The sequence below is a fragment of the Panthera pardus genome, unplaced genomic scaffold (genome assembly GCF_024362965.1).
Source record: "Panthera pardus isolate Hobbes unplaced genomic scaffold, ASM2436296v1 HiC_scaffold_19, whole genome shotgun sequence".
NCBI lineage: Eukaryota > Metazoa > Chordata > Mammalia > Carnivora > Felidae > Panthera > Panthera pardus.
This window is the reverse complement of record NW_026526754.1, coordinates 10,579,856-10,607,483: the sequence shown is the minus strand read 5'-3', so window position 1 is coordinate 10,607,483 and position 27,628 is coordinate 10,579,856. Positions and strand designations below refer to the sequence as shown.

Here is a 27,628-nt window from a genome sequence, read left to right as displayed (position 1 = left end):
AAGTCTAGGGAAGAGAGAGTTAGAAAAGCAAACATTATCCGGGATCAATATCTTTACAAATCCAAAGGAAACCCCAGCTCCCAAAGGGTTAAGCCAGGGAAGGAAAAGCCATCAGGCTGTTTAGTGAGCTAATGTTTTTATTGATGGGGGAGGCCTGTAAGTCCCTAACAGGAAAAGTGGGGAAAGTGGCAGGTTGTTTGGCTGGGAGAAAGGAGAAGGGAAGGAACATTATATGCTCTCATTCCCCTGCATTCAAACCCCTGAAATCCATGTAATGCAACCTTGAATAGTATTCAACACAAGGTGTTTTCCTCACTCTTATCCCCTCCCAAAGTGGAATCCACATCTCCCCCTAACAATTTTGCTATAATGCACATCTCAGGCTAATGCCTGCACTGCGGAGCACATCTTAATTTAACAACTGTGTTATAAAGCACATCTCAAGCTAACATTCCTAGGATAATCCATATTTCAACCTAACTACCCTGGCATAACACTTCAATCTAATTCCCCCACTGTAAAGTACATTGCAATCTAACACCCTCATATAATGTACATCTCAGTCCATTATTTTGTATTTTGTAAGCCATATTTTGATATGTCTTTTCCATTAAGGAGCAGAACTGTCTGGAGACAACGGCTACCCCTGCGCTGAAAGCTTCCATAGTTCTTACATCGTCCTTTGGTGACAGGCTGCTGATGGATACGTTCCTGAATGTTCACCTTTGGCATCTTGGGTTCAACTCTGGCTTGTTTCTGTACTTTAAGCCTTAAGCCTCCTGTTGGGAGTGGGGGTGACCAGGGAGCCCTGCTTGGTCCTGATGGGCCTTCTCTCATGCTAACCAGCAGGGCGGACCACCTCAAATGATCAGAGTCTACCTCAGGAGAAGGCTGTCTGAGGTCAATGTCAGGGTCAGGGGTCAGGGTGTCGCTGCTGGCTAATAGAGTGTAAGCTAACACTGTTGTCAAATTGCTTGGCTAAACGACAATGCCTGCCTCCTGCTGATGACCTTACCCTGGGGGAGGGGGCTATTGGCTTTATTGGAAACCTGCCAGTCTCAGAGGTGACGGAAGTGGCTGATCACAGCTAAAGACTGTTTGATTGTTGATGGAGAGCCAGTTCTGTGGTTGGTTCCCAACCAAAAGGCCTGCAGGGCTGCTTATTGATGGCTGAGTTTTCCACAGGTGATGGATTTCTCTTCCTCTTCACATGCATCTGAGTTACAGTGTGTGGTTGTGGAGGTGGGCTGTGGTGGCTCACAGACCTGGATTTTTTCTGGAACTGAGAGCCACTAGAGGCTATGCTGTCACTGACTTCTGGCACCACCTTCTTATTGCCAGGTGAATGGGGCTGATGGTTCTCAAAAGGAAACCAATCCAGAATGAATTGAAAATAGATATAGGGGTGCCTGAGTGACTCAGTCAGTTGAGCGTCCAAATCTTGATTTCAGCTCAGGTCATGATCCCAGGGTTGTGGGATTGAGCCCCATGTCAGGCTCTACACTCAGCATGGAGCCTGCCTAAGACTCTCACTGTCTCTCTCTCCCTCTGTCCCTCTCCCCCACTGGCACTCTCTCTCTAAAATTAAAAAAAAAAAAAGAAATCAGTTGTAAAAGGCCTTTCAATTCCAAAGTATTTTGGTGCACACAAAAGAAGACAATAAATGTGTGTTCTGGAAGAGATTCAGTACTCTAACCATCAATATCACAGCCTCAAAATTTCAACCTATCTCATGCAGAAGGAAGAAACTAAATGTATTTACCTACTGGTGGCATATAACCAAGCTAGTAGTGCCATAAAATATTTGAAGAAAATGAGTTTGTTGAAGACTTAGAACTCCAAAATTTCCTGGCATAGTATGAATTTAAGAGAGGCAAGTACAGTAGATAGAGGACAAAGTATAGAGATGAAAAATATCTTTACAAAAGACATATGGATCATGGAGGATCACCACAAGTACACACCCCCAACGCAACCTGATTAGACAATAAATGACTAAAAGCATAAATGGGAGAACAGCTTATTGAAATCTCAAGGTTATCCTCTTCCTCTGCTAAGCCTTGGGAAAACTCATATAGAAATGGTAGCACTAATCTTTAAGTCGCTAACTTAATAGAGATGGTGAAGCATCTGGGGGCAGCAAAGTGAGGTTATGACATGAACTTGAATGCTTTTTCCTAGAGAAGAATTGACAGAGGGTGACTTATCAATGAACTTCCAGTCTGTCACGTGGCAGGAAGAGCAATGTGGCTTTAAGCCATGTCAATAAGGTGTGATGGTGAATAGGGAAACTTCAGCCTGACTCTAGTTTAGTTACTTTTTTCACAACTGTAAGTCTCAGTTTCTTTCTTTGTTAAAGACGGTCATGCCATTCACCTTACACAGTTACAATGATCATTTTAGATGTAGAGCCATTAGCAGATTACACGACACAAAGTCCACATTCAGTGCACATTAGTTTCCTTTCCCTCAAACTATGCCATGGACTTTTTGACAGATGACAGGTGCTCATAAATATGGGGGTGTTAGACAGTATACCTTCTCTTTGTGAGCAAGCAAGACAACTTCTATTTAGAAAGTTTAGGCAAACTCCACTTGACCACAGAGGGATGGTCTAGACCAGAGGTTAGCAAACTATGGCTGCTTTAATAATGAGGTGTTATTGGGACACAACCACACTCATTAATTTAGATACTGTCCATCACTGCTTTTGTCCTACAACAGCAGAGTTGTTGTGACACAGACAGCGTGGCCCACAAAGCCTAAAGTATTTACTATCTGGCCCTTTACAGAAAATGTTTACTGGCCTAAGACATATACCAATGGAATACTCTTTGTCTCTTTTGTTTGAAAACAAAGTGTTATGTGGAAATCCAATACCCAAAGCAGGTTCAAACACAAAATGAGGAACTCATCCCTGTTAGGCACAAATACGTCATTGTTGGTAGAACTTCTGAAGCAACTCCCATGGTTCCATGGAACAGTTTGAGAAATATGGACTGGATAATCTCTGGATGTTTCTTTAAGGTCTTGGAAACTCAGTGATCTCCAAAGAGATTAGAAGATGCCAATCCTGGGCGCTATTTATTTATTAATTTATTTACTACTAACTGCATGATGTTAGGAAGGTTACTTAACTTCTCCATGCCTCCATTTTCTCATTTTAAAAATGAGGATGATATTTGCTATGTAATTTGTTATAAAGATTAAATGAGATAATATGTTTGAAGCACTTAAAATAGGACCTGGCTCATAGCTGGTGCTCAGCGAATGTTAATTAACATTATAATTGTGGTTATTAATATTTTGGGCCTTCATTTGTGGTAGAGATCATTTCCACATTGTTCTAAATATCTCTAGAGATGTTTTCTGCTCATTAATTAATTCAGGTGGTCACCCACTCCACACACATTTTGTGCACTGAAGTTATCAGTAAATGAACAGAAGTCTGTTCAGTGCCAGCTGCACATCTAGTCTCCTCCTGCTCCATCACTTTCGGCAGTTTGCGTTGGTGTTTATTGCTCCACGTCTTACTCGAAGTTTCAGAGTGACACCACTGCTCAAAACAACTTCCTACTATTCCATCTCCGACGGCTCCACAATTAATTTCTCAACTAGCAGTTTGGTTTCAATGCCAACGAAGTAATTAGACCTTTAAGGTTCTTTACTGGGATTTTATCCTGTCAGTGAATGTGAAAGAAACAATAATTATTATTTAATATTTATTGAGTGTCTTCAGTGTGATATGTAGATTCACGGATGTAACCTGCCTTATTGTTGAAGATGACAGCACAGTACACGTGTGTCTTAGGAAGGTAGTTGGACGGTTCTAGAGGTCCCAAATGGAAAGCCTTGAGTTCTCCAATGCTGCCATTTGTGATGCTGCTGTACAAAATGGTACATTTTGGGAGTTGGGAGGATCCTAATTTGTTATCCCTAAGCACATCTTCTCACATTTGATTCCAAAATGGTAAGTTCCAAAGATGACATCCAGTGATTTCTTGTATCAAACAGAGGGAGCTTTGAGGGGAGCTATGTTCTCTATTTTTGACAAGAGAATGGAATGGAGGCAACCACAAATGCTGTAGGACAAAGACTTGAAACACTTTGACTCTATCCTTTGCCCCCAGACACCGGTTCAGGGTTCTAAGACCAAGATGCAGAGCTGCCTGCCAGAATGGCAGGTAAATAGGATCATCTACTGGCTGCTAAGAGTACCTTCCATGCAGCTGGGGGCTAATGTGGTCCAGTGACCACCCTTACCAGGTGAGTGACCTTTAGCCAGTTGCTTTATCATCCTGGCCTCAGTTTCCCCATCAGCAAATGAAAATAACAGTGGCTACCTCACAGGATTGTTTTGCAGCTAAAATAAAAGAAATACATAGTAAATAATACATGTTGTACTAATAATTAACATTATTATAATAGAAAAGAAATAGAGCACATAGTTCCTATCTTGGGGTGGCTTACATAATAGCATGGTATAAATATAAAAACACATGAAATAAGCTGGAAAACCATTTACACATCTACATCAAAATAATGCAAATTCAGACATGAGAGGCACCTGGCTGACTCACTCAGTAAGAGCATGTGACTCTTGATCTTGGGGTCATGAATTCGAGTTCCACGTTGGGCATGGATCCTACTTAAAAAAATGTTAGTGAAAAGCTAATGGTATCAGAGTGACTCATGGACATGATTTGTTCTCATTATTTGATGTAACTAGATTATAAACCCTTGAATGGCAGAGAGAATGTCCATTCGTCTTTTTATCCCCAGCAGTTTCTGGCAAAGAACCTTGCATATTTCAACACTCAATATGTACTGTTGACTGAATTGAACTGGATTTCTCTGTAAATTTAGTAGAATCCTACAAAAATAATCAATGGAACAATAAAAGGTGCACAGATGGGAGATATGAAGGCCACTCAATTCAGTAAAGTGCTGAGAGCAACACCACAAAAACAAAACAGAAGCTCTTAGAAAGAATGGGCAAATAGAGTGGAATATTATTTGGCAATAAAAAGGAACAAAGGAATGTTATAACATATGGATTGATCTTGAAAATGCGCTAAGTGAAAGAAGTCAGTCACAAAAATCCAAATACTGAATGATTCCATTTTATGTGAAATGTCTACAACAAGATAATTCATAGAGAAAGGAAGTAGCTTAGCAGTTGACTAGGGCTGAGGGAACTTGGAGGGAAACGAGAGTGGGAGTAACTGCCAATGGGTGTAGGATTTCTTTTTGGGGTGATGAAAATGCTTTAACATTGGAGGTGATGAGGCTTGCACAACCTTGTGAATATGCCCCAAACCATGAAGTTGTACACTTTGGGTAAATTGCTTGGTATGTAAATTATATCTCAATAAAGCTGTTAAGAAATTTTAAAAAGAATGGGCCAGCATATTGAGATATCCTTAGAATACTAGAAATGTAGGTATATGCCCTAAGACTGTTCAACTATATGTTTTATGACCTAAAGTCTTACAGATAATAAAGTTTACAGACTTTTCAATAGGATGTATAAAATGTGAAACCCATTTTTTTGCTTAAAATGCACGCCAAGTTCAGATGCAAAGAATATATACTCTGCTATGTATAATATATAGAAAGATGATTGGCCTATCAAGGTACAATTTATAACAAATTATAAAGTTCACTCACTTTTTAAGTGTATGTATGTTTTTTACAATAAAAAATATGTTGTAAAAAGAGAAGCATATACATCAATATGTATATCCTAATGGAATTATAAATTATTTTAATTTTATACTTTTTTGTATATCTACATTTTCTATAATTTCTACAATGAATTTATATGCCCTCACATTGGCCTTCATAGTCTTTCTGGAACTGCTCCTCATACCGTGGGCCCATGTTCTCTAGAACAGGAATAGAACCGGCATCAGTGCACAAGATAGGCTGAAGGGAATGCTTAAAGCCTAGAGATCAGCTCAGAGTCTCCTGAAGTAGTGCAGGGCCCAGTAGGAATGGCAAATAGCTTTTGATGTGTGTCCCAAATCAGATCCACTGCAGGTGGCTCCCAAGACATTGTGTTGAGAAGGATACAGGGGCTGCCTGGGGCTCAGTGCAAAATGTTGGGATTGGTTAGTGATTTCTGCCACAGGCACAGGAAAGATGAATAATGGCACCTATGCCATATTATTTTCCATCCATGGAAAAGGGGGTGCTTCTTGGAGTCAGCCTAATCTCATTCTGCAAGTCCCCAAGAAATTGAAACACTTTCAGGTCTGCCTTAAGTGCTGAGATCTGACAAAGCAGACTTGGAGCTCTGATCTGAATTCTTTTAAATTCCTATGAAAATATTCTAATCCTCATGTGTCCCTTGAGTCAAATCCAGGGTGAATTCCCCTGATAGCATTGGCCATGCTGGGGGCCTACCCAAAGAAAAAGGAACTTTCCACTTCCAGTGTTGTACCAGTCAATAAACTGAAGAATGCAAAACTGAAAAGAATGGTGGATGGGGCACTGGAACCCATGACTGAGCAGCCCTTCTGTGAGTGATGGATGCAGGCTGCCACCTCTGACAGACAGCTTTCAGTCCGAAGGAAGGTATTTTTAGTATATCCTGGGCACCAAGGAACTGTTCATATGTTCCAAGTGATGATGAATTCGTTCAAACAACAAGTCAAGACCCTGGATATCACTCAACTCCAGTCCAGTCATAACAGCTGACAAACATAAAAAATAACATACACCCTGTTAGACTTGCTTTTCCTTTTCTTCCATATGCATATTCAAGAACCTCATTCTATTCTGGGCTGTCAGAGATGGTGACAGTTGTGGGGGTTTTCTAGCTTTATCAAGGGAGATTATTTTTTTAACCCAAATTATTTTCCATTGTACATGTTTAAATCCATATTAAGTCCAGATTAATGTAGGAAGCAGCTTCAAAGGATATCGACTGGGGTGGGGGGAAATAATAATAAATTAAATTGCTAAGGATGGGACCCATCTCAAGAAATATTTCCAAACTAGAAAAGAAAGTTGTTTGGATTTAAAAGATAGCTAAAGGAAATATGTTTCCCAGGGATCGCTGTGGTTCCTTTCACAAACACCCAAACTTTGTATACAAACCAGGGCCTGGAACACTTTTTTTTTTTTTCACGATTGGAATTAATAATGCAGATAAACCCTAAATAAATCAGGATTAGTGTTAACCACATCTTGAGGTTTAGGATGCTATAGGAAAATGAAAAGAGAGAAAAAAATGGGTTGCTTAAAAAAAAAAAAACTGCCTGGGCTATGGGGCAAGGGGCTGAGGGAGGGGAGAAGGGAAATACAGAGAAGGGAGGACCAGCTGAGCTGAGTAATCAAAGACCTTCTAATCGCAGCAGCTCTGGAGATGTGTTCAAAGGCTCTTTCCTGACCACAGGCTGTGCAAGGTCACAAGCGAAATGCACTGTTCTGGAAGGGGGAGGGGTGTCTGGGATTTTTGGATGGTGTTGCTATCAGGCTTTGTTAGGAGGAGGTCAACGGGATTGTCAGATTTGAGCATCTCCTCAGGATGCAGGTTCAACTTGCTGGCTGTTGGGGAGCCATCACTTCCCTTCCCCCCACACCCCACTTCCCAGACCAGCAAAGAAAAGGAAATTTCTAGTCTGGATGTTCGTTTCGCTGGGGAAACAATCCCCACAGCAGTTTCTCGCAGAGCTCTGAACTCAGGCATTGGAATCATTTTTGGACAAATAATTGCACCTTGGGATGAATTTCAGTGATGTAATTTAGATTCTTTGATGTCTCTGTGTTGGGGTCACATTAAATGATCCCAGCCCATTTTTATTCCAGACTCTGTCTGCTCTCTCTTTTCCCTGACATGAGACCTGAAGGCTACAGATGTAGAAGACTGAGTCCCTTTCCTCTGGCCATGATTACAGGCTTAATTTTTAAAAAATTTTTAGGTTTATTTATTTATTTTTAGTAATCTCTACACCTGATGTGTGGCCTGAGCCCACGATCCTCAGATCAAGAATCTCATGCCCTTCCAACTGAATCAGCCAGGTGCCCCTCCAGGCTTAATTTTTACTAAATACCTCTTAATTCTTTTTTTTAAGTTTATTTATTTATTTTGAGAGGGACAGAGAGCACGTGAGTGGGGGAGGGGCAGAGAGGGGGAGAGAGAGAGAATCCCAAGCAGGTTCTGCACTTCCAGAGCAGACTCCAATGCGGGGCCCGAACCCACAGAACTGCAAGATCATGACCTGAGCCAAAATCAAGAGCCAGATGCTTAATGGACTGAGCCACCCAGGCACTCACCCTTCCCCTCAATTCTTGGTAAAGAAAGAAATATTCTTAACTCCAAATCACATGATTACAGAGATTTCAGCTGTCAACATGAAGCTAGGGTTGAGGCTATCCTTGCAAGAGTATAAGCCTTCTTCCCACCTCTTGGCCCAAATTAACTCAGTAATAGCAAGCTTTCTCACTTCCCCTTGGCACGGTGAACTGCAGCCAGTTGGATTTGGTGTCCATGTGACAGGACTCCCTGCTGTGCCTGCTTCTGCTGGCCTCTCTTTGGTAAATGCATAGATCTCACTTTTTTCCTAATCTTCAAGCAACCAGGCTGTTCTGAGGTTTTTCAGAATTTGGGGAGCTTGGAGAGATCACATCTCCCATCTGTTTCCTGTTCCGTTTTTCAACGTTTCCTCTTCTCTGACCTGCACCAATGACTGGGCACACACATCCACTGGACAGTCACTCCCTGTCTGTGAAACAACAAGAAGAACCTGTACTGACAGTTTATTATCCTCCTAGGTCTGCCATTCAATCTCCTCCAAGACACACTATAATGGAAAGAAATTAGCGACGTGAGGGTGGACGGCTCTTTTCTCAGCCATGGATGTAATTCTTATGTAATCTTTGTGACCATTTGCAGTGACTCTGCCATAAGTTGAGTAAAGAAAAGGCAACATACATTTTAGGGACTCCTGATAGTTACCATGGCAATCTGAGATTTTGGTAAACAGGAATACGTTCTGGGGAAAAAGCATGAGTCAGATCCGAAATGCTCAATCTTCAGAAAACCTCATAATACTAAAGATGGGTGAAGAATGGGGGACAAGTGAGTAGTGAAGTCCATTAAAAAAAAAAGATAGTGAGAAGTAAGATTGTGGAAATAAAGAAGCATGAACACAATTCCAGCATAAAGATAAACTAGGAATTTTTTTTTCAGGTGGCACGTATACCCTTGAAGACAGTTCAAATTGCTTGAGAGTCAAAATACCACACATTTAAGGGAGGGTAAATAATCACTGGGGCTTTAGGCTTTAGCGGTCAATAGAAGGTATGTTGTTACTGCATAAAACCGGGAGCATCTCCCAGACACAAGGACTCTTGTTTCCAAAGAGAAAGCTGAGTGAAAATAAAGTCCTCACCCCAATCCCTCAAACCTTCCATGTAAACACAACTGCCAGTAGTGACAAGATGCAGCCCATTCCAAATAGACACTAGTGATAAAACAATACACACACACTTTAGATATGTTTATACATACATACACACATACATACATACATACATACATACATATGTATATGGACATTTGTATATACGTGTATACACACACATATCTAAAACTTTCTTTTCTGGTAATGCAAAAGTCAGGTTCATTATAGGAACTACTTGATAGGTAGGTAGGTAGTTCCAATTTAGAGAAGTGACTTTGGTGGTACTAAAAGAAAACTGGGGGATTTTTTCTTTTCTTTAAAAAAATGTTTATTTATTTATTTTTGAGAGAGAGAGAGAGAGAGAGAGAGCGTGCACGCAGGAGCAGCGAGGGGCAGAGAGACAGGGTGACAGAGAATCCCAAGCAGGCTCTGAGCTGTCAGCATAGAGCCCGATGTGGGGCTTGAACTCACAAACCGCGAGATCATGACCTGAGCCAAAATCAAGAGTTGGAGGCTTAACTAACTGAGCCACCCAGGCGCCCTTCTTTTTCTTTTTAAAAGATGATCATTAGAGACAATGGACTAGATTGCAAAGCATACTGAAATGGATTTTCAGAGAACTGCTGCCATGAATCCATCATTAGTTCAAGGAGATGGTCCCCAAACAGGTAGGTCTCTCTTGATGGAAGTCTTTGCTCCTTAGCCTTAGAAACTGAGAAGCCACATTTCTAAAGCAAGGCCATATGCGCCTGACTCTAAAGTCTAGCCTTTCATAGAAAGGAAGACAAGTCATGAGTGGGATCGCTCAGAAGCCTAATGGTGCTACATGGTCTCCCTCACATCCCCAATTTCCTTTCCTCACCCAGCAGATAATGCAGAGTAACTCCAAGTTCGTTTGGGCTAATGGTGACTGTTATGTCCCACGTTTGCCATGACAGTTCTTCCTTAAAATGCCCTCTGCCATTGTCAAAGCTTACATTGGCTCAGCTCTCAGACATGGGCTTTTGTCCTGGAAACTACAGTCTCTATGGCCAAGTCAGACATGAGGGCTCATCACCGGTTTTCATTCTTGGTTGATGATCAATGTGGAGATATTGACCTGGGGGATTTAGGGAAGTTTGGTAAAGAAATGGCCAGTCAACAATAAAAATTTTATCAGGAAGAGATGACAATGATGCCACTTTCCTGCTTCCTCCTTAAAAAAGGAGTGGAATGACCCATCTTTTAGCGGTAGCTCATTATTTCCAATTATACATAATTGAAAACAAGAAAGTTCTTAAAACTTGAACACTGGTAATTAAATTTGAATTGGATGGGATATTTGTAATTTTAAATGCTTGCATTCTGAGAGGAAAAAACTGTGTAATGTTGTTGGCCAAATAACCCTAGTCATTAAGATTCCTATGGCATTATTTAGTTAGTTGGCTTTTTATAACACCATGAGGTTTGCTGTGGGACGACGTAGAGGAAGCCACTGGCCTCACAAGGGGGAGAAGCATTCTAGAGAAGAGCTCTGAGTGGGAGAAGCAGCCCCTTAAATTTCTACTGATAGTTGGCTTCAGCATTTCTGGACTACTTAAGATCAAGGAACTGAGACAAGTTGAGGAAAATGAACAGAAATAACTGTTTTCGTGAAGCCAATGGAAACCACGTTCAGATCCAGGAAAAGAAAAATGAGACAGGAAAGGGAGGGTCACATTCTTGAAGGAAATCATGCGGTATTTTGGTAATCCTTTGTTGATGAAAAAAAAATTAACAGCGCATTAATTATGTCCTAAGAATGGGGCGTTGCTGGCCTACATCTTCAGTCTTTCTGAGGCTGGGCCAGCAGTTCAAGCATTACCACGCTGTGGAATGGAAATTTGGGCTTCTGTTCCCTGAAAGGGTCCTGGACATACATTGCTGAGTGCCTCTGCAGAAGCGGAAATCTGACCCACGCAGAAGTTCAGGAGATAGGAAGCTATTTTACAAGACACGTAATGACAACCAGATAGTTTAGGATCTTTACAGGATTGGTAGCAATCTGCCAATGCAGAGTAATGAAATTGGATATGCCAAGAAAGATATCTTTCTCTTTCCTCCCTCCCTTCCTCCCTCCCTCCCTCCCTATAATCCATCCTTCTTTCTCTCCTTCTTTCCTTCCTTCTTTCTTTCCTTCCCTCCTCCTCCTTTACTTTCTCTTTCTCCCCCTTTTTTAAAACTGTAAAAATCAGTAATATATATATATCCATAAATTTGTTTCACAATAGTTCAAATATGTACATTCGGACAAGTGCAGCATAAGCCCAACATCGACCCTTACCCTTCCAGAACCTCCGGGTAAGATTAAGTAGACAGTTGCCACTTTCTTTAGAGATGCATGGTATTTTAGACATACGTTGCTACGGTAGTAAAAATTGCCCCTTCCTTTTATCTGTGCTCTTGAGCAGTGCCTTCCCAGATTGTGGTCTAGCTGGGTGACTTTCTTTGGCCAGTGAGGCAATAGCAAAAGAGGCTTGAAAAATGCTTGAACACTGAGGCTGGTTCTCTTGCTGCCCTTTGCAATCCCGAGGCCACCATGTGAAGGAACCCGAGTTAGTCTGTTGTTGGGTGAGGGAGTCACTTGGGTGACACGGAGTCCAGCACCATGAGTGTGAGGGCCTTCTTGTTGATCCCTTGCAGTCAAATCAACTCAGACCAGGTGCACTGTCTAGTCTATCCACAGAATCGTAAGAAATGATTTACTGTTTTAAGCTACTAAGTTTTGGGATGGTTTGTTACATGGCAAACGCTGTGTAACAGACCATAACCAAGGGCCTTGCTTTTTTCTCCTTTAAGCTTTATTATAAGGGACACAGTTCCTTAAATATAAGGCATTGTTTGGACTTACGATTATTAACTATTACACAATGACAGCTCTCCCTTTCTGATTGGGAGTTTTATCAAGTTTTCCTGAGTAGTCATTGTATTCATTTTTAAGGTCGCTTCTCATGCGTTTGTGGACCAGTTTCCTAGGAAGCAATGCTGCTCATTCTAGCTCTCATGAGCAAGGTCCTAAGGATGAGAACTCCAAGGAAGGCTTAGAGATGTGGTTTTCCATGCCCTTTTCTCCCTCACCATACGGTCATTGTTTTCTATTTCAGAGGCTGGTCAAATCCCTTCGTCCATCTCCATGTCCCTCATTACCACTCTCATAATCTCACTGCCTAATTGTCTCTTTTGAGTTAGCATATCTCTTTTTGCGAGAGTTAGAAAGAAACAATATCAGTATTGCTTTTCCCTTTTAAGTAAAATAGGAATTCTGGTATGGCATGCTTATTCTTTTGGGGGATGAATCCTAGACCTCAAATCATTCTCTTATCTCTAGTCTTCTCTTGTTCAAATCCATTCTGGATTATACTTCTATCATGCTATCGCTTTATTTATGTGTTATTTCATTCCAGAAATGCTCTCAGTAACTTTTTATTGGATTAATCCTTTTATAGCACTGACCTCAGCTTGCCACTCTCCTGTTCAAAAGTGGGTCCCTACACTCTGTGGGTAAAATCCCACTCCCTTGGCAAGGCATTTAGGGCCTTCCAGAATTTGATCTTACTCTACTTTACCACTGGGCTTCTTTTTATTCCTCATGTAATACACTCTAGCAAACTCCTCTGAGACAAATTTCCATCATTGTCTGCACCAGATTCTTCCATTTACTTCTTTACAATTACAGTTACCTGTTAAGGTTAGGCCTAAGTAAACTCTCTCCTCCAAAAAGTTCTCCAACCACCTGGGCCCATATAGCAGTTTTGTTCTTCTGAATTCTTACAGCCCTGAGGTCTCAGTCACTCATTTGTTATTGATCATGTCCAGCACATAGTCAGTTATCATGCTTGTGTCTCTCAGCTCTTCCAGACTTGATTGTGTCCTCCATGTGGGAGACACTATGTCTTTGTATCTCCCAAAGTGCCTAGGCAGTGTGTGTTTAAGATTGGTGCGTGAAACACATCTGGCAATGCATTGCTTTCCAACCTTTGAGTGTAATATTTCTCAGAGTGTCATTCATGAATTCTTGCATCTGAGTGACTTGGTTGATTGTTAAATATTCTGTCTCCTAGGCTCTTCCTCAAAGCTACTGAATTTGCCTTTCTGCTGCTAAGAACCAGGAATCTGCATGGTAAACAAGCTTCCCAGGGGCTTCTGATGTTCATAAAAGTTTGAGAATCCCTCTTTTACTATAGGTCCTCAAGTGAGAAAATGCAATCCATACATGGTCTGGTAGACTCCTTTCTTTATGTAAAACTTAGGGATTATGAACTTATTGTAACTTCTAGGATTTAGAATGATGATTTTCGACTGGGGATGGGAGTAGTCTGCCTCTGGGGAGAAGGGTTTGAAAAGGCAGATTTAAGATGATAATATGATTAATATTTAGAAAAAATGCAGTTGTTCTTATGATATAAACTACAGGAAAGTGGAGCATGATGAAATCATCTTGCTGGTGTGATATGCAAAGAACCGTAAGCTGAACCATAAGCTTCACGATCCCAGGATTCTTTCCTATGTCCCTATATCCAAGTTAATGTGTAGCACACAGTAGGCCCTCAACACATAGTTATTGACTCTGAGTGATTCTTACAACTAACTGGAGTTTATAAATGAAGGTTATGTATATATACCCTTGGTAAGTACATTTAAACATCATGGGCATACAAACTTAATAAATGATCTACTTTTAAGATAAATCTGCACATGACATATTTTTCTGTGTGTAGAATTCTTAAACTATAAACTTCTAGCTTATATCAAGGGGAAAAAGGTATACATTACAGATTAATTTTTGATGAGGATAGCTAAGTCAACTGACGTTTTAAAAAAGGAAATGTCTTGAAAAAATAGCCTCTTTGAGATATAATTTACATAACATAAAATTTACCCTTTTAAAGTGGTTTTAGTATTTCACAGAGTTGTGCAACAATAACCATTCTTTATTTTTGGAACATTTTCACCATCCCCAAAGAAACTCCATTCCTATTAATAGTCACTCCTCACTCTCCCCTACCCTGCACTTCTCCCCTGGCAACCACTGATCTACTTCCTGTCTCTATGTATTTGCCTATTCTGGACACTTCATATACATGGACTCATACACTATGTGGTCTTTTGTGACTTGTTTCTTTCACTTAGCATAATGTTTTCAAGGGTCATCCATGGTGTAGTGTACATCAGTGCTTCACTGTTTTATTTTACTGGCTGAATAATGTTCCATTATATGGATATACCACATTTTGTTTACCCACTTGACAGTTGTTGCACGTTTGGGTGGTTTCCACTCTTTGGCTATTATGAATAATGCTGCTATGGACATTCATGTACAAGTTTCTGTGTATATAGATTTGCACTGTAGATACAGGTCTTCATTTCTCTTGGGTGTACTTAGGAGTGGAAATCTTAGTCCATATGGTAGTTGTATGTTTAAAGAAGTATCTTTTACTTCTGTGATGTTGACTGCCACTACTACTGCTACTACTAGATGCAAATAATTACTGAGTATTTACTAAGTCCTGAGCCCTATACAAGTTCTTCATAGTCGTGGCCTCATTTAACCCTCACAAAATTCCCATTTCACAGATTTGAATTAGTGTAACTCCAGACCCTGCTCTCTTTAACCACTATTCTACCTGCCCCTGGAGTATCAAATTTCCACAAATGAAAATACTTGTTTTAGGATGAATCTAAATGGGAAACAACAGGGAAATTATTGTAAATTCAAGGATAGTAATAAGAGGGTTACCTCTAAAGAATGGTGGTCATCTGTGAATTCAGAGTTATAACTATGTCCTTAGGAAAGAGTCAGGCTACTCATATTCTGGGTCTCCTATGGCATTATTCATGCACAGAGCTCAAATTCCAGGAACATGTGGTCTTCAGGTGTTTTCCATAGCTTTTCCCTCAGGATTTAACAGTGATCAGTGGGTAACGTTTCTCTTACACTCATGTATTTCACATGCAGATGGCTGTCTCTCATTCCATAGGGACAACACTTCTCTTTTCCCTGATTTAACTCTTCAGGGCATTCAGCATGGCTTGGTTGCCTGAGTTAATTTACTCACAATACATATAATTTTCCCATGAGATAGTTTAATCCAACAAGTATGTACTGAACCAGGCGCTGGGCTCAGGAGAAGCGGGAAGTAGGGCATTATGAACACCTTATAAAGACTCTTATCCTTGAGGTCCTGATAATCCAGTTGGGTAGACTGAAAAGGCACAAATAAAGATGTTCAATAACAAACTCAAGCTACCAATTAGGAGTTGGAAATTATCGTACATGGGTAACACTTATTTTTGTAAATAAAGTTTTATTGGAACACAGCCATGTCCATTCAACTGCATATTGTGTATCATGCAGTTGTGCTGCAATAACAGAGCTAAGTTATGGTTGTGACAGAGACTGTATGGACCACAAAGCCTAAAAGATTTACTATCCAGACCTTTATAGAAAAGCCCCTTGATTCCTGGAATAGATAATTAAGTACCAAAGCAAGTGAAAAGGACGGTAGTAAATGAACTAATAGTCAAAAGAGTGGAAATTTAACATTGCCTTCATGTGCCCATGTGCAGGATGACTTTTTAGAGGAAGTTAGGCCTAATTTGGGCATTTGAATTAGTGTAACTAACTTGGACAATGAGATGGGAAAAATGGAGTACTGCAAGGGCATTTTGCAATATTCTATATAAATATAAACAAATAAATAAATAAAAAACAAACTTCTTTTAAAAGTGTTATTGATTTTAAGATAGATTATTCATTAGAAACTATTTCATGATAATGATTATTGCATTTCCAAATGTTTTCACTCTCTTGCTTGCAACAGTCTTGTGAGGTAGGCATGGTGGTGAATCACCCCAGTTTGGCAGCAGAGGGTCAGGAGGTGGGTTGGAGGTCTTGCTGGAGGTTGCAGAGTTGCCAGTTCATCCTGAAACTCTAGCAAGGTTCTGGCTTTTATGGGGAGTCCACATGAGAAATCTGCAATTTGTGTCTATATGCAACAGAAGGAACAATAAGAGCTTTGGAATGAAATTTTTATTAACTTTTGCACCGATGATTCCATTTCCTGAGCCTCCATGTCCTCAAGTAACAGTAGGCTGTGAGAGGTTGAGTCATGGGTTGATTGTGAGTTTTGACGTAAGGCTATGTTTAAGTGCTGCCAAGTGAAGTACAACATGAAGACAAGGATGTGCTCATTCACCCCCTTGAGAGCACCTTAGATCTTTGAAGGACCAGTTCATCTCAAACCAAAAATAATGTAGTTGATATTGTTTAGAGTATTTGGAATATAGCCAACACCTACTGAAGGCTTGCCATGGGCCAAGCACTCTCGTTAACCCTTTATGTGTTTAGTCCCCACAATGACCCCAAGAGGAGCATTCTATTATTCCCTATGATATACATAAGGCAAATGAGTCATGATGGTTAAGTTAAAATGCTTGAGGTCAGACAGCTAATAAATGTCAGAACTGGGATTTGACCCCAGGTGGTCTGGCTTCAGAGCGTCCATTCTTATTCACTGCACTGGTGCATTCTGGTACTCATGGACAAGCATAAGGGTATGTAATTTGGAATCATGCTCAAGAAGACTGGAACCAAAAAACATGATGCATGAAGCAGGGAAGATCACCATCCTTTTCAACAGGGCTATAGTAGCTTTAGAGAGCTGGGAGCACAGACTTCAAAAATTCCTAACAGGTTCTTAGTCCCGCAGGCATGTCAGAAGGAAGAGGGAGCACAGGAGGAACACATGGTCCACGCTGGAGTTAACCCAGCCTGGAGGCAAAACATGATAGCATCTCAGAGGAAAAATGGAGATAAATTCTTACTTGGGGAGAAAGATGAGAAAGGCTCAAGTGCAGAAAGTTTTCAACAGGCCTCTGAGAAGGGCTGCACAACTATGCTAGGGTTCTCGGATTCTTAACACACCACATGCATCCCACTTAAATCAGCTGTATGCAACCCCAGCCACACTCCACCTGGTGCCTAGTCTTGCATCCTTGCCTGGCTTTCCCTTCTTTCTGGAGTTGTTGTGAAGGAATCAGGCAGTGACAGGAGAAAATGACAGACTTGGGTCCATAGAAAATGCAAACAGGCATTGTTAGAAAGTGGAATGCATCCACCTCTCTCACAGTGGCCCTGGGTCAGTCCCATTAATTTTGAGTCACTGGACTTGACTCAGGGAGTGGCAATTCACCAGGTCTTTTCTCCTCACCCCTCGTGACCAAAGCAGCCAAGCTCCGGGACACAGGTATGAATTTCATTAGCACTCCTGGACAAGTCTTGTGAACTGGCTCCTCCAGAGATTAAGGTTTGAGAATAAAAAGAACTACCTCAGATATCAAAGAAAAAGTGAAAGCCATTTAAGAGAACCAGACAATTTCCAACAATGACATGGATAGTAGAGTTGAAGGTAATTATATTTTGTATGAGATTGGGGGATAAAATAGAAGAGTACAGTACAATTCAGAGTGCCTGGAATACATTAAGGCTGTGGACCTAGTAACAGGCTTATGTAATTTGATGAGCAGAAATATAAGTTATAAAATGAGGATGATAAACTAAGAAACAAGAACATCCCTGAAGGGCTTGGGATGGGCTTTTGAATGATGTGGCAGATATTCCCCCAAATTACAGGGAATATGGAGGGTTGCATTGAACCTAAGTAAATTATTCTCACTCCTGTGTAGCAAATATCAAGGCTTTATCTCAACGCTGTTCTCAGCTTGAGCCACCTATTATAGAATAAAAATGGATATGCTCAAATGGTCAGAAGCCCAGTCTAGAAGTGAACACAACGTGGAGATTTATGGGGTTTCTGATGTTATCAGAAGCTTAGATAGTGGCACCCCAAAAGGAAAAGATTCAGAGCTGTGTTATGAAGACAAAGCAGAAGGTAGCTGGGAATGGTTACAATTTTTCAGAGTGATGGCAAAGTATAAAGAGCTTGAGCATGGCAGTGATTTGGGTAATGCATTTTGATGCTTTAAAGAAGTTATAGCTGGACCAAGTGACCAAGAACGTGGTGAACTCAGTTAAACCAATGAAAGGAAAGATCCAGAATTGGTCACGAGCATTGGGAGGCAAGTTCAACAGGAGGGAAGGTGGGTGGCAGCCTGCTGCCTAACTTCCTTTTTAGGGTTAATCTCCCGTGTGTTCCCTCTGATTTGGGGAAAATTCAAGGAGGATGTTTTCTCTTTCAAACATTTGAGAAAGCTATTTTCAGCTGTTTTTAGGAAAGGAGGAACAAGAGCATTCCTCTCTCAAACCACAAGAAACCTTCATGAATATGGCCAGAAATTGAAAGTAAATTTGTTATTATGCTGCTCCCGTGATTCAGGCCTTTTCAGAGTCACCTGAGGACCCTTCAGACAGGGAGAATCTGGACATGATAAAAATACTCTTGGGATTAAGTACGTCTAAATGTCTCTCACCGTCACATAATCGACAAAGCAATGTAATGCATAGCACCCTCATCATGGTTTCAGCATTGAAAATATATCCCTGAATTAGATCAGTCTGATAAATTAGCTCCAAATGACAGCCTCAGTTTCTTGCCCAATGGAGGGGCTTTTTAGTAGCTGTTCTGTTCTCTGCCTTATAAAGACTATACTATGAAGGGCTGGGAGGCTGCTTTAAGAATACTGTTGTGTTGTTGTTCTTATTGCTAAATTGGGGAAAAGAAAAACTGGTTTTGTAAGTGTACTGGCCTTGTGACTTACCTGATAAACAACAGTGGGTAATAAGATTGGAAATTCTCTTAAAAATTTTTGCACATTATTTGGTTACAGTCTCCATATGGCAAGAATGCGAGGGCAGAAAACCTTCCATTCCTCGCCCCCCGCCCAACCACATATTTAATCCATGCGCTTATGTCAAACTTAATTACAGGACTTTTGGCATAAAATAACAGTCCACATCCTCAGAGAGAAGAACTTAAGCAGTTAATATGTGCGATTGAGTGAAATTGCTTTGCTGAATGTTTATGAGTAACCCAAGACCAGTGAAATGTGCTGATATTTTAACCATTGCAGTGCTGAACTTGGGCCAAGATGCGGTGAAATGAGAAAAAAATATTAATTTCCTCTGATCTGCTGTATATCATATTTCCTGAAACTGAGAGCTTTGGGTAGAACGATTTTATGGCACTTTCACAAATAGGTTTGTGGAGGAAAAACAATAAAGCTGGGACAATTATGGAACTTGTCACCATCTCGGGGAGCTGCAGGGATTCAACCGAACAGAGCACCAAGTTTAAACCTGAGTCCATTTCTGCAGAAAAACCTCTGGAACAGCACAGCTCACTACAAGGGGCAATCATTTTTGCCTCTTGGTTTTTTCCAACTGCCTTGAACCTTTTCAGACATTTCCCTTTTCAATTCATCCCCAGTTTAATGTGGATGGTTTTTCAATGTAGAGCTTTCTGATCCTAACATGAGTCTATGCTTCTCATTGCCATCTTTGATAACATAAACTCCTACCTGTGTTTAAACTTGCTTTAGTATCAATCATTCAAAGTCAGACTTGCCTCTTTTAGACTGGAGGAACCCCTTAAAACATAAAATTATCTGTTCAGTTTTCTCCCTTACCCAATGTCCATTCTTAAACCAGCGAGATTTGGAGCTACTTTGGAGTTCACACTTTCTTTCATTACCTTTGTTTCAGAAAATGGCCCTATGACCACCTGCCTCATAAGCACCAGCCTTGTCACTATATTGTTTCTGAAGTTTCTCTGCACTTAAATGTTCCACTGAGCCCAAATTCGCTTTGCTTCATTCTCTCCAAATGCAGTTCCCTGCCCAGACCTTTGGGGGTGTATTTACCACTTGTCCCAAGGACAACAGACTCCAACCGCATCATATCCACCTACAAAACATTCCACAGACTGTTTCAGGAGTTCACTCAGACTGCTCTGCGGGTTTTAGCAATGCTGCCCATTCTGCCTCACATCCTTCTCTATTAGAGCCTCCTTCTCGTCTCACTTCTGTGACTCTTTGGAGCACTTGTACCTTTTCATTTCGTTGCCTTGCATCTTCCTTTGCTATTTCAGAATGCTCCTGAAAAGCATTTTCTCCCTTCTCTGCTTCTCCAAACTTCATTAGGGTTATATTGTATAATTATTTTCAGAGCTATTGTTTAGGTCAGCACATTAGAATCCTAGTCTCGAGAAAGATGCAATAACATTATGATGTTGAGATTGGAGAGTCTTTGTGAAAATATCCAGCTCAGTGCCTGGTCCACAGAAGACATCCTATAAAAGTTAACTCATTTGTTCATTGATCCCTCCCTTCATTCAATGTATATTGAGCACTTAATACATAAATCTACTTTGAATCATGGTAGGTGTTGGGGATTCAGACACAAGAGACCCTCCATTTGCTAAAATAGTTCCAGGGAGATGAATGCCATGCTCTGAGCATTTCAAATACTGCACTGGGAGCTTTACACACAATTAATAACCTAGAAGTGAGATATTATTACCTCCTTGTATTATTTGTGATGCAGGTTATAAATCTGTAGGTTTGGAAGACATACCTGCAAAAGTCTCCTGATCTTGAAATGACATATTTCAGTAAAACATAAAGGTCAGGCTCAATACTGTGGTGACTCAGGGGTTTGATATAAATGGACTTCTTCACCTACTTCCTATTCATTAATCAAGTCCTAGAAGAAAGTTGCCTTATGGGGAGGGGAGGGCAGCTTTTCCTGATTCACTCAAATGTAAGTTGGGTCCCCTTGTGCTTTCTCTTATACTCTGTGCTTTTCCTCTGTAGTACTTACTACAATCTGTGGTTATGTATTTATTGGGGGATTATCCCTTTCATTCTGTCTCCCTCAAGACACTGTGAGCTCCATGATGGCAGAGACCATGTCCATTTTGTTCAATACCCTACACCCAATCTCTAGCACAAGGCCCGGCACACAGTTGGTACCCAAGAACATTTGGTGAATGTTTATTAATGTCATAACATTGATTACAAAAGTGAAGATCATCCATAATATTTAAAATATTTTAATTCTGGAATCGACTGTGTAACTTTCTGAGGCATCTAGTTACTTCTATGTAGCTTATGATCAAACGATTTTGGGGTTCCACTGGCTGGTGGGAGGAAAGGGACAGAAGCAGTGGGCTGCTTTCTCTGTCAGGATAGCTTTGCTGATGGGAATGGGAGAAGAAAGACTGAGCTAGAAAAGGTCAAATATCAGGCAAGTCTGGGAGGTGGGAGTGCTGGACATGGGAAGAGAGTGACCTCGGTGTCTTCCTGTCCTTACTTCCTGTCTCCCCAGGAAGTGTCAGTCAGAGATTTTCAGGAAAGAGCGCTGTCATGGTAACCTGAATTGGCTCTTCCTTTCTGGGCTGTACAAGGACAAGTGCCCTCATGTGCCCCAGCTGTCCCCATGCATGGTGGCAGTCGCTTTGAGGTTTCAGATGCAACATGGAAAATCCAGAGCAGACAACGTCTGTAATGACACAACCAAGTTCAGCACGTGGCAAGGATTCAAGCCCAGAATGCAGTGGAGCCTGTTCTTGAACTAATTAAAATTTAATCTGCTGAAGCCATTTTTTTGATAATTTGGGAACCCTCTCTTGACTTTTGCAAGTTCCAAAGAGCCTTGAAAATAGAGGATGCTATATTTTTGCACTTTTCTCTCTGTGTATTAGATTTCATACCAAAAAAAGCGATTTTTAAAAAGGGACTGTAGATAACCATATGATTTATCATCCAAACTGGGACACTTGGCGAGTGAAAAGTAGCGCTATTAATAATTACACAGGGACAACAGATATAAACTGGGCTGTCCTGGGCAAACTGGGATAGTTTTAAGAAGACTACGGTCAGGGACAGATCAAATACATCCACCAGGCTGAAAATCCCAGAGGTCGGGGCTGTGGCTGTGTGACCCCATGTCTCTGACAGGGCTCGGTATACAGCAGTTGCTCAGTCTTATCAACTAAATGGGAAAATCCAAAGTTGGCTTGGGTATGCTTTCTGAGCAGAAGTGGATATGGGGTCTACTAAAATAAGGAAGGTACAGCAGACCTAACAGACTGCAAGGTGAGGGATCTGTGTTCCCCAAAAGTGGGCCGGTACCCAAGGCAGAAATGTATGCATATTCTGTGTTTACTTCTTCCTAACCGTTAGCAGTTAATTGCCATCTGTTGACACACCCACCGGGGAAATGTGAACCAGCTTTTGATATTTGCATATGTATTCTCGGCCGACATATTTTGCTAACACTCACGTATGGGTCGCAGGTTCCTAAAATCCACGCAACTCTGCCCTAATTTCATAGTATATGTGTACTGGGTGCCACATTTTGGGTCTGACCAGCAAAAAAATGGCCTCCTCAGGATTCCCTTGTGGTCAGCTGGAGATGCTGGTTGCGGCCTGGGGCCTGCCCAGACTGGCTAGGCTGCTCTCTCGTTCCCACCCCTCCTCCCCTCGCCTGCCTGGTCTTTCAGGAAGAGTGAAATGGTCCATTGACCTCTGAGGAGCAAAAGGGCATGTTCAGCTTTTTTAGAGGTTATGGACGCTCTGAGTGACATCAGAGCCCAAACCTCCAAAGGCAAGGCCTCCAAGGCGCTGGAGAACAGGGGCGAGGCCTGGATGTGTCTCCTCGTCCACTGCTAACCTTGCCCTGGAACTGACCAGAACTGATGCCCTCCTTCCTCCCCGTCTGCTGAGCGCTTCGTCTTCTTCCCATGTCTTGGGAGAGATCCGTCTCCTCTGACAAACTCAAGATTCCAGGCGGAACTTTCCCATGCCACCATCCCTCAAAATAGCCCGAGCCGAGCTGTATTTATAGCCGTGTGAGACTCTAATGGGCCAATTTGTTTGAATTTCCACTGCTTTTGTGTTGAACGTACCCCTCACCCGTGGGCAGTCTCTTCAGGCCTTTATTATGGGGTGTGTTAGGGTAGAGGGGGCCGTGTTCAAGATGGTAGCTGTATAGAGTGCGGGGGCTGTTTTGCATATTTACTGTTCTTTAAAGCCGGTTTTTTGAGAGAGAGAAAGAGACAGAGAAAGAGGTTTCTGTAAGTAGCCCGGACAATGAGAACAGACCGGCTGTGTGCCAAGCACGGGATCCCGGCCAAAACACATATCATTAGCTTGGACCAGCTATAAGCAAGGAAATGAGAAACATATGTTGGAGAGCAAGGTTAGGAGTGAGAGACTATGGGTCAGTGACAGTCACCCTAAAACTTTTCCCTTGTTCTTCAGCTGTGGCCTGGTGGTGTCAAATGTCATTTCAACTGCCTTGATTTCTCATGGTGGGGCTGCCTGTGTGTTTTTTGGTGTTTTTTTTTTTTTCTTCCTCCCCCTGCTGTTTCCTGATGGGAGCTTTTTGGGGAGGGGAAAAGAGGGGTGGGGAAGGGTTTGTGTGATAGTTTTTTCTCAGTTCTGGGAAAAGCACAACCTTGTTTCCCGTGATGCTCTCGGAAATTCCTCACTCTCTCTGAAATAACGGTGTCTCTCCGTTTGGGATTTGGACTCGCTCGTGAGGGAAGAAAGAGGGGGAAGGCTTTGAAAGCATTTCTTGCTGTTTCTTTCTTAAATATAATTAGACGCGCCTCATTACCTCACACTGAAGGACTTTTGTACTTTTTCCGAGCTGTGTTTCCTGAGATCTTCGATGGGCCACGGCCTGTCGTATCCACTCACATTTTATCATATCAGCCATTATTTTTCCCAACACCTTTGTCCTCTCCTCTCACTCTTCCTGAGGTATCTGGAGTCGGGTTTCTTGTCCGAAGCCATACCCAGGGAGCCTGCTGGAGACTCGCGCCTGAAGGAAGATCTGCACCCCTCAGCCTTCTGGTTTCCCTTTCCTCATGTTCGTTCTTCAAGTTTTCCCCGGACAGTTTGCTAACGGGGCTGTGCTCTCTCCCATTGTGGGGTCAAGACCCCTGTTCTCTATAAAACCCAGATGAAGAACTGTATCACACGAAACTCAGAGGCAGTCCCTGGAGAACGGCTACTGTTCTGAAGCCGAGGACGGTTCCAGATGGCTGCCCAGAAAACTCACCAGGCTTTGACGCCCAGCTCTGGCCAAGGTCACGAAACAGCCACAGGTATCCGCGGCCACTGCCATGAAAGACATGTCATGGCAGGGAGGGCATGGGGCTGCTCTAGCCAGCACGGCAGGGAGCTGAAGGAAAGTGCTCCCTATCGGTCCTCCCCAACCTTTGTTCTTTTAAGATTTGCGGAACGGTGTTGGGGTGGAAACCATTTCAAATAATTAAAACATTTGGTCTCTGTTTATCCTCTGCTTCCTTCTTTCAGGCCTTGTTCTGAAAATAAACTTTGCTCTCAGTTTCCAGGCTCCTAAAATTCCCCAGCGTGTGAGTGTCCTGACAGCCTTGGGCAGAGTTAATGATTGGCTTGGGGTTAGAGCGACCTGTTTCCCCCAGGTGAGCTGTCTACACGTTTTAGTCTTCTTTTTTTTCCTTCTTTTTTCTTTCTTTCTAACTGCAGTTTCTGGAGAGCAGGTCTCTCCTCCTCTGACAGGAGACTTCTCTGGTACCAGAAGGAAGCCTCGCTTGTTGGCTATTTCTCAGTGCTCAGTGGATCCAGAGGGATGTGTGTATGTGTATGTATCCACTTAACAAAAAAACATGAGAGAAATTAGGGCAGCCAAACCACAACATGCAGGCAATGGGTGTTTAAGTCTTATACTGACAGCGAGGCAGGATCCTGGTTCGGGGCCTGAAAATCTTCCAGTTTCAAGGAGTCTATTTCTCAACTCTCCGTTCCCTCTCTTTCATAGCAGAAGGCAGCTGGTATTAGGTTTGAGTCCATGTGTTTTCTTACTGTGTCCTCATTGTTTGGCTGCCTCTCAAATCTCAATGCAGCCAAAACATGCCTCGAATGCACTTCCCACCATCTCCTCTGCCACCCTCCTGGCACAGCCACATCTACTCTTGCCTGGAGCCCGAAACGCCTTCTAAGTGGTCTCTCCATGTCCTGTCTTGCTCCCTTTCATCCACTCATCAATGAGAGGCCAGAGGGATCATTTAAATTTTTTTTAATGTTTATTTATTTGTGAGAGAGAGAGAGAGAGAGAGAGAGAAAGCCGAGCAGTGGAAGGGCAGAGAGATAGGGAAGAGACAATCCCAAGGAGGCTCCGTGCTGTCACCACAGATTCCCATGTAGGGTTTAAACTCACGAACCTGTGAGATCACGACCTGGAGTTGAAACCAACAGTCAGATGCTTAGCCGACTGAGCCATCCAGGTGCCCCCAGAGGATGCTTTAAAAGCCCCAATTAGATGGATCGCATGTGTCTGCTGGAAACCCTACTGACCCCTGACTACTTTTCTGACTTGCTGTTGAGCCATCCCCTCCTTGGTCCTTTACACCGCAGAAACACTAGCCTCATTTTCCTCCCCAGTAGAGTGGAGATAACAATAATACCTACTTGTAGGGCTGCGAAGAGTAAATGCTTTCACACACATAAAGCACCTGGACCAGGGTCTGACCATGATAGGTGCTCAATAAATCCAAGTGCCATTTAGAGTTTACTTCTTTGAATTTGCGAAGGACTTCCTTGCTTCAAGTCCTTCACAAAAGCCTCTGTCACTTGCCTTTTTCTTTGTATAGCTGGTTCTTTCTTATCCTTGAAATTTGAGTTTAAATGTGAACTCCTTAGAGATCTTCTCTGACCAGTCTATTCAAATAGGTTCCCATTCTTTTAACCCCAATCCCATTATTTTGTCCTGTAACATTCTATTTGTTTCCTTCCTAGCACTTTTTCCAACTGGCAATTACGTGTTATTTGTTCACCTGAGGGCAGGGTTGTGCCTGTATTTCCTCATCTAGCACAAGAAACAGCTGTGGAATGAATGCATAAATGAATGAATGGCGCTCCTTTCTTCTCCTTTCCTCTTCTAATATCCAACCCACCATATCTCCTGGGTCACCTCTCCTCTCCAAATCCTGTATTTATTTATTTATTCTCTCATCCTCTTGCCGGTATTGACCCTGGTCTCCTGGCACTGAAAATCCTCTGAATCACCCGGGGGCTGCCCCATGCTTCTACCAGCACGCCACTCTTTTCTTGTGCTTGTAAGCCAGCTTCTGTGAAAGGCTCATGCTTTCATTTATATGTAAATGATAAATAATAGAATATATAATGCTTAGAGTGAGTTTGATGACTAATAACTCCTTATCTGCCAAGTTAGAAGAGTTTGGGATGAATTAACTCATCATCTACCATTAAGAGATCAATGTCTGAGCAATTACTCCACAAATACCCAAGAGCAGGTATCTTACAGTCCTACCTGAAAGCCCAAAATGATAGTAGTAAACCAGGTGGAGGTGAAATTATAGTTCCCATTTTTGATCCTTATCACCACTCATTATGTATATATGTTGTATTATACAGAAGCAGTGGAACATGAGGTAGGAAGAGGTAACCTGACCTGTCCTCATGAATATCTCTCTCTTGCTCTCTCTCATAACCAAGAACACCACGATGGAAAATGCCCTCGACTGAATTTTTTATTATTTATTGATTGATAGCCTGTCTTCCCCCCCCCCCCCCCCCCCGGCTTAAGCTTCTGTGCACTTTGCTAATTACTTCTCTGGAAATCATTTTACTTTACCATTCACCAGAATGCTGGGAAAGAATGTGGCAGTGTGATGGACTGTAGGCTTGATAAGGGCTAAGCTTCAAGAAAGGTCTTCTCATGGAAGTGCTGGTCTAGCCCCTCCCTGGAATCTAACACAATATGAAGGCAATGATGTAATCCTGAGAAAGAGCACAGGGCTTGCATCAGAGCTTTTCTTCTTAACCAAGAGAATAAGCATAAGGACAACTGCCTTCATCATTTCATTCTTGGCCTCACCCAAATTTGTACCATCACTGTGACTGAGTTGTGAAAGCAAGTCTATCAGCACTCTGTTGAGGCACCCTGTCTCATTAATGTGTTGTGAAGGTGAAATATGCATATCCCCCAGACTAAACTATTCAGTGATTTGAGTTATTAGGAAAAGAACGAACAGCTATTAACTGCTTTAAGAAGAAGAAGGTAAAGATCTCTTTTACCCTATGCAAAAGACTTACTGGTTTATATATGTTTGGATGGGTAGTAGATAAATGAGTTTGACTGAAATAAATTTTCTAGAATTTAGAGGTCTCCTTACTTTAAAGATGGGAAGAGTAGATTCACAGATGAGATCTTCTCCCAAATACGCAGA

The 27,628-nt window shown here is 41.9% G+C and overlaps 1 long non-coding RNA gene across 1 annotated transcript in view; it reads right to left on the bottom strand.

The window, feature by feature from the left end:
• The window catches only part of LOC128778175 (uncharacterized), a 479,608-nt gene that overhangs the window by 638 nt on the left and 451,342 nt on the right, over positions 1-27,628 (bottom strand). The gene's annotated exons all lie outside the window — the stretch shown is intronic.